The sequence below is a fragment of the Ascidia mentula genome, chromosome 7 (assembly GCF_947561715.1).
Source record: "Ascidia mentula chromosome 7, kaAscMent1.1, whole genome shotgun sequence".
NCBI classification, from domain to species: Eukaryota; Metazoa; Chordata; class Ascidiacea; order Phlebobranchia; family Ascidiidae; genus Ascidia; species Ascidia mentula.
Window position 1 is genome coordinate 17,898,143 of NC_138572.1, and position 7,767 is coordinate 17,905,909.

Consider the following 7,767-nt stretch of genomic DNA (forward strand, 5'->3'; position numbering starts at 1 on the left):
ATAGTGTCAAACATGCGTTTTCGTTCGCGAATAAAAAATTAAAGGACATACGCCAATTTGGTTTACACTGCTCGTTTTGTACTGGCATATAGCAATTGTGGGCAAAATTTCTAGTCGCTTGATATAAAAATGTTCAAATCACAGGCGGACAACTCTCAAATTTACTAAACATGCATTTTCGTTCGCGAATAAAAAACTAAAAGACATACGCCAATTTGGTTTACACTGCTCGTTTTGTTCTGGCATCTAGTATTTGTGTGCAAAATTTCAAGTCGCTTGATACAAAAATGTTTAAATCACAGGCGGACAACTCTCAAATTTACTTAATTCCGCCCTACCTTAATAGCCACCATAGTTCCAAACATGCATTTTCGTTCGCGAATAAAAAATTAAAGGACATACGCCAATTTGGTTTACACTGCTCGTTTTGTACTGGCATCTAACAATTGTGGGCAAAATTTCTAGTCGCTTGATATAAAAATGTTCAAATCACAGGCGGACAACTCTCAAATTTACTTAATTCAACCCTACCTTTATAGCCACCATAGTTCCAAACATGCATTTTCGTTCGCGAATAAAAAACTAAAAGACATACGCCAATTTGGTTTAAACTGCTCGTTTTGTTCTGGCATCTAGTATTTGTGTGCAAAATTTCAAGTCGCTTGATACAAAAATGTTTAAATCACAGGCGGACAACTCTCAAATTTACTTAATTCCGCCCTACCTTAATAGCCACCATAGTTCCAAACATGCATTTTCGTTCGCGAATAAAAAACTAAAAGACATACGCCAATTTGGTTTACACTGCTCGTTTTGTTCTGGCATCTAGTATTTGTGTGCAAAATTTCTCGTCGCTTGATATAAAAATGTTCAAATCACAGGCGGACAACTCTCAAATTTACTTAATTCCGCCCTACCTTTATAGCCACCATAGTTCCAAACATGCATTTTCGTTCGCGAATAAAAAACTAAAAGACATACGCCAATTTGGTTTACACTGCTCGTTTTGTTCTGGCATCTAGTATTTGTGTGCAAAATTTCAAGTCGCTTGATACAAAAATGTTCAAATCACAGGCGGACAAATCTCAAATTTATTCAATTCCGCCATACCTTTAATAGACACCATAGTGTCAAACATGCGTTTTCGTTCGCGAATAAAAAATTAAAGGACATACGCCAATTTGGTTTACACTGCTCGTTTTGTACTGGCATATAGCAATTGTGGGCAAAATTTCTAGTCGCTTGATACAAAAATGTTTAAATCACAGGCGGACGACTCTCAAATTTACTTAATTCCGCCCTACCTTTATAGCCACCATAGTTCCAAACATGCATTTTCGTTCGCGAATAAAAAACTAAAAGACATACGCCAATTTGGTTTACACTGCTCGTTTTGTTCTGGCATCTAGTATTTGTGTGCAAAATTTCAAGTCGCTTGATACAAAAATGTTCAAATCACAGGCGGACAACTCTCAAATTTATTCCATTCCGCCCTACCTTAATAGCCACCATAGTTTCAAACATGCATTTTCGTTCGCGAATAAAAAACTAAAAGACATACGCCAATTTGGTTTACACTGCTCGTTTTGTTCTGGCATCTAGTATTTGTGTGCAAAATTTCAAGTCGCTTGATACAAAAATGTTCAAATCACAGGCGGACAACTCTCAAATTTATTTCATTCCTCCCTACGTTAATAGCCACCATAGTTTCAAACATGCATTTCGTTCGCGAATAAAAAACTAAAAGACATACGCCAATTTGGTTTACACTGCTCGTTTTGTTCTGGCATCTAGTATTTGTGTGGAAAATTTCTAGTCGCTTGATATAAAAATGTTCAAATCACAGGCGGACAACTCTCAAATTTACTTAATTCCGCCCTACCTTTATAGCCACCATAGTTCCAAACATGCATTTTCGTTCGCGAATAAAAAACTAAAAGACATACGCCAATTTGGTTTTCACTGCTCGTTTTGTTCTGGCATCTAGTATTTGTGTGCAAAATTTCAAGTCGCTTGATACAAAAATGTTCAAATCACAGGCGGACAACTCTCAAATTTATTTCATTCCGCCCTACGTTAATAGCCACCATAGTTTCAAACATGCATTTCGTTCGCGAATAAAAAACTAAACGACATACGCCAATTTGGTTTACACTGCTCGTTTTGTTCTGGCATCTAGTATTTGTGTGCAAAATTTCAAGTCGCTTGATACAAAAATGTTCAAATCACAGGCGGACAACTCTCAAATTTATTTCATTCCGCCCTACCTTAATAGCCACCATAGTTCCAAACATGCATTTTCGTTCGCGAATAAAAAACTAGAAGACATACGCCAATTTGGTTTACACTGCTCGTTTTGTTCTGGCATCTAGTATTTGTGTGCAAAATTTCAAGTCGCTTGATACAAAGATGTTCAAATCACAGGCGGACAACTCTCAAATTTGTTTCATTCCGCCCTACCTTAATAGCCACCATAGTTTCAAACATGCATTTTCGTTCGCGAAAAAAAAACTAAAAGACATACGCCAATTTGGTTTACACTGCTCGTTTTGTTCTGGCATCTAGTATTTGTGTGCAAAATTTCAAGTCGCTTGATACAAAAATGTTCAAATCACAGGCGGACAACTCTCAAATTTATTTCATTCCGCCCTACCTTAATAGCCACCATAGTTTCAAACATGCATTTTCGTTCGCGAATAAAAAACTAAAAGACATACGCCAATTTGGTTTACTCTGCTCGTTTTGTTCTGGCGTCTAGTATTTGTGTGCAAAATTTCAAGTCGCTTGATATAAAAATGTTCAAGTCACAGGCGGACAACTCCTAAAATTACTTAATTCCGCCAAACCTTAGCCACCATAGTTCCACACATGCCTTTTCGTTCGCGAAGAAAAAACTAAAAGACATACGCCAATTTGGTTTACACTGCTCGTTTTGTACTGGCATCTAGTATTTGTGTGCAAAATTTCAAGTCGCTTGATACAAAAATGTTCAAATCACAGGCGGACAACTCTCAAATTTATTCCATTCCGCCATACCTTAATAGCCACCATAGTGTCAAACATGCGTTTTCGTTCGCGAAAAAAAAATTAAAGGACATACGCCAATTTGGTTTACATTGCTCGTTTTGTACTGGCATCTAGTATTTGTGTGCAAAATTTCAAGTCGCTTGATATAAAAATGTTTAAGTCACAGGCGGACAACTCCCAAAATTACTTAATTCCGCCAAACCTTAGCCACCATAGTGTCAAACATGCGTTTTCGTTCGCGAAGAAAAAACTAAAAGACATACGCCAATTTGGTTTACACTGCTCGTTTTGTACTGGCATCTAGTATTTGTGTGCAAAATTTCAAGTCGCTTGATATAAAAATGTTTAAATCACAGGCGGACAACTCTCAAATTTACTTAATTCCGCCCTACCTTAATAGCCACCATAGTTCCAAACATGCGTTTTCGTTCGCGTATAAAAAACTAAAAGACATACGCCAATTTGGTTTACACTGCTCGTTTTGTTCTGGCATCTAGTATTTGTGTGCAAAATTTCAAGTCGCTTGATACAAAAATGTTTAAATCACAGGCGGACAACTCTCAAAATTACTTAATTCCGCCCTACCTTAATAGCCACCATAGTTTCAAACATGCAATTTCGTTCGCGAATAAAAAACTAAAAGACATACGCCAATTTGGTTTACACTGCTCGTTTTGTTCTGGCATCTAGTATTTGTGTGCAAAATTTCAAGTCGCTTGATACAAAAATGTTCAAATCACAGGCGGACAACTCTCAAATTTATTTCATTCCGCCATACCTTAATAGCCACCATAGTTTCAAACATGCGTTTTCGTTCGCGAATAAAAAACTAAAAGACATACGCCAATTTGGTTTACACTGCTCGTTTTGTTCTGGCATCTAGTATTTGTGTGCAAAATTTCAAGTCGCTTGATACAAAAATGTTCAAATCACAGGCGGACAACTCTCAAATTTGTTTCATTCCGCCCTACCTTAATAGCCACCATAGTTTCAAACATGCATTTCGTTCGCGAATAAAAAACTAAAAGACATACGCCAATTTGGTTTACACTGCTCGTTTTGTTCTGGCATCTAGTATTTGTGTGCAAAATTTCAAGTCGCTTGATATAAAAATGTTCAAATCACAGGCGGACAACTCTAAAAATTACCTAATTCCGAAGAACCTTAGCCACCATAGTGTCAAACATGCCTTTTCGTTCGCGAATAAAAAACTAAAAGACATACGCCAATTTGGTTTACATTGCTCGTTTTGTACTGGCATCTAGTATTTGTGTGCAAAATTTCAAGTCGCTTGATACAAAAATGTTTAAATCACAGGCGGACAACTCTCAAATTTATTCCATTCCGCCATACCTTAATAGCCACCATAGTGTCAAACATGCGTTTTCGTTCGCGAATAAAAAATTAAAGGACATACGCCAATTTGGTTTACATTGCTCGTTTTGTACTGGCATCTAGTATTTGTGTGCAAAATTTCAAGTCGCTTGATATAAAAATGTTTAAGTCACAGGCGGACAACTCCCAAAATTACTTAATTCCGCCAAACCTTAGCCACCATAGTGTCAAACATGCGTTTTCGTTCGCGAAGAAAAAACTAAAAGACATACGCCAATTTGGTTTACACTGCTCGTTTTGTACTGGCATCTAGTATTTGTGTGCAAAATTTCAAGTCGCTTGATATAAAAATGTTTAAATCACAGGCGGACAACTCTCAAATTTACTTAATTCCGCCCTACCTTAATAGCCACCATAGTTCCAAACATGCATTTTCGTTCGCGTATAAAAAACTAAAAGACATACGCCAATTTGGTTTACACTGCTCGTTTTGTTCTGGCATCTAGTATTTGTGTGCAAAATTTCAAGTCGCTTGATACAAAAATGTTTAAATCACAGGCGGACAACTCTCAAAATTACTTAATTCCGCCCTACCTTAATAGCCACCATAGTTTCAAACATGTAATTTCGTTCGCGAATAAAAAACTAAAAGACATACGCCAATTTGGTTTACACTGCTCGTTTTGTTCTGGCATCTAGTATTTGTGTGCAAAATTTCAAGTCGCTTGATACAAAAATGTTCAAATCACAGGCGGACAACTCTCAAATTTATTTCATTCCGCCATACCTTAATAGCCACCATAGTTTCAAACATGCGTTTTCGTTCGCGAATAAAAAACTAAAAGACATACGCCAATTTGGTTTACACTGCTCGTTTTGTTCTGGCATCTAGTATTTGTGTGCAAAATTTCAAGTCGCTTGATACAAAAATGTTCAAATCACAGGCGGACAACTCTCAAATTTGTTTCATTCCGCCCTACCTTAATAGCCACCATAGTTTCAAACATGCATTTCGTTCGCGAATAAAAAACTAAAAGACATACGCCAATTTGGTTTACACTGCTCGTTTTGTTCTGGCATCTAGTATTTGTGTGCAAAATTTCAAGTCGCTTGATATAAAAATGTTCAAATCACAGGCGGACAACTCTAAAAATTACCTAATTCCGAAGAACCTTAGCCACCATAGTGTCAAACATGCCTTTTCGTTCGCGAATAAAAAACTAAAAGACATACGCCAATTTGGTTTAAATTGCTCGTTTTGTACTGGCATCTAGTATTTGTGTGCAAAATTTCAAGTCGCTTGATACAAAAATGTTTAAATCACAGGCGGACAACTCTCAAATTTATTTCATTCCGCCCTACCTTAATAGCCACCATAGTTCCAAACATGCATTTTCGTTCGCGTATAAAAAACTAAAAGACATACGCCAATTTGGTTTACACTGCTCGTTTTGTTCTGGCATCTAGTATTTGTGTGCAAAATTTCAAGTCGCTTGATACAAAAATGTTCAAATCACAGGCGGACAACTCTCAAATTTATTTCATTCCGCCCTACCTTAATAGCCACCATAGTTCCAAACATGCATTTTCGTTCGCGAATAAAAAACTAAAAGACATACGCCAATTTGGTTTACACTGCTCGTTTTGTTCTGGCATCTAGTATTTGTGTGGAAAATTTCTAGTCGCTTGATATAAAAATGTTCAAATCACAGGCGGACAACTCTCAAATTTACTTAATTCCGCCCTACCTTTATAGCCACCATAGTTCCAAACATGCATTTTCGTTCGCGAATAAAAAACTAAAAGACATACGCCAATTTGGTTTTCACTGCTCGTTTTGTTCTGGCATCTAGTATTTGTGTGCAAAATTTCAAGTCGCTTGATACAAAAATGTTCAAATCACAATCGGACATCTCTCAAATTTATTTCATTCCGCCCTACGTTAATAGCCACCATAGTTTCAAACATGCATTTCGTTCGCGAATAAAAAACTAAACGACATACGCCAATTTGGTTTACACTGCTCGTTTTGTTCTGGCATCTAGTATTTGTGTGCAAAATTTCAAGTCGCTTGATACAAAAATGTTCAAATCACAGGCGGACAACTCTCAAATTTATTTCATTCCGCCCTACCTTAATAGCCACCATAGTTCCAAACATGCATTTTCGTTCGCGAATAAAAAACTAGAAGACATACGCCAATTTGGTTTACACTGCTCGTTTTGTTCTGGCATCTAGTATTTGTGTGCAAAATTTCAAGTCGCTTGATACAAAGATGTTCAAATCACAGGCGGACAACTCTCAAATTTGTTTCATTCCGCCCTACCTTAATAGCCACCATAGTTTCAAACATGCATTTTCGTTCGCGAAAAAAAAACTAAAAGACATACGCCAATTTGGTTTACACTGCTCGTTTTGTTCTGGCATCTAGTATTTGTGTGCAAAATTTCAAGTCGCTTGATACAAAAATGTTCAAATCACAGGCGGACAACTCTCAAATTTATTTCATTCCGCCCTACCTTAATAGCCACCATAGTTTCAAACATGCATTTTCGTTCGCGAATAAAAAACTAAAAGACATACGCCAATTTGGTTTACTCTGCTCGTTTTGTTCTGGCGTCTAGTATTTGTGTGCAAAATTTCAAGTCGCTTGATATAAAAATGTTCAAGTCACAGGCGGACAACTCCCAAAATTACTTAATTCCGCCAAACCTTAGCCACCATAGTTCCACACATGCCTTTTCGTTCGCGAAGAAAAAACTAAAAGACATACGCCAATTTGGTTTACACTGCTCGTTTTGTACTGGCATCTAGTATTTGTGTGCAAAATTTCAAGTCGCTTGATACAAAAATGTTCAAATCACAGGCGGACAACTCTCAAATTTATTCCATTCTGCCATACCTTAATAGCCACCATAGTGTCAAACATGCGTTTTCGTTCGCGAATAAAAAATTAAAGGACATACGCCAATTTGGTTTACATTGCTCGTTTTGTACTGGCATCTAGTATTTGTGTGCAAAATTTCAAGTCGCTTGATATAAAAATGTTTAAGTCACAGGCGGACAACTCCCAAAATTACTTAATTCCGCCAAACCTTAGCCACCATAGTGTCAAACATGCGTTTTCGTTCGCGAAGAAAAAACTAAAAGACATACGCCAATTTGGTTTACACTGCTCGTTTTGTACTGGCATCTAGTATTTGTGTGCAAAATTTCAAGTCGCTTGATATAAAAATGTTTAAATCACAGGCGGACAACTCTCAAATTTACTTAATTCCGCCCTACCTTAATAGCCACCATAGTTCCAAACATGCATTTTCGTTCGCGTATAAAAAACTAAAAGACATACGCCAATTTGGTTTACACTGCTCGTTTTGTTCTGGCATCTAGTATTTGTGTGCAAAA